This window comes from Penaeus monodon, chromosome 30 (genome assembly GCF_015228065.2).
Source record: "Penaeus monodon isolate SGIC_2016 chromosome 30, NSTDA_Pmon_1, whole genome shotgun sequence".
NCBI lineage: Eukaryota > Metazoa > Arthropoda > Malacostraca > Decapoda > Penaeidae > Penaeus > Penaeus monodon.
Window position 1 is genome coordinate 28,181,360 of NC_051415.1, and position 283 is coordinate 28,181,642.

Genomic DNA, 283 nt, shown 5'->3' on the forward strand with positions numbered 1-283 from the left:
CAACCTCCGGACGCACTCCCGCCCCCTGTTTTCCCCCCCCCGGGGAATCCCGCATTATTAAAACTCAAAAACTTATTAAAATTCTTTCATTTTTAATCCAGGGGAAAGGGAAACTAAAACCGCCTTTTAATTTCTCTGAATGAAGAGCCGGGGGGCAGATGGGAAAAAGAGGGAAAAGGGGGAAGGGAGAGAGAAAGGGGGGGAAAGGAAAAGGAGGGGAAAGGGAGAGAAAGGGGGCAAAAACAGACGAAAGGGGAAGTGGCGGGCAGAAGGGGGGGAAAAT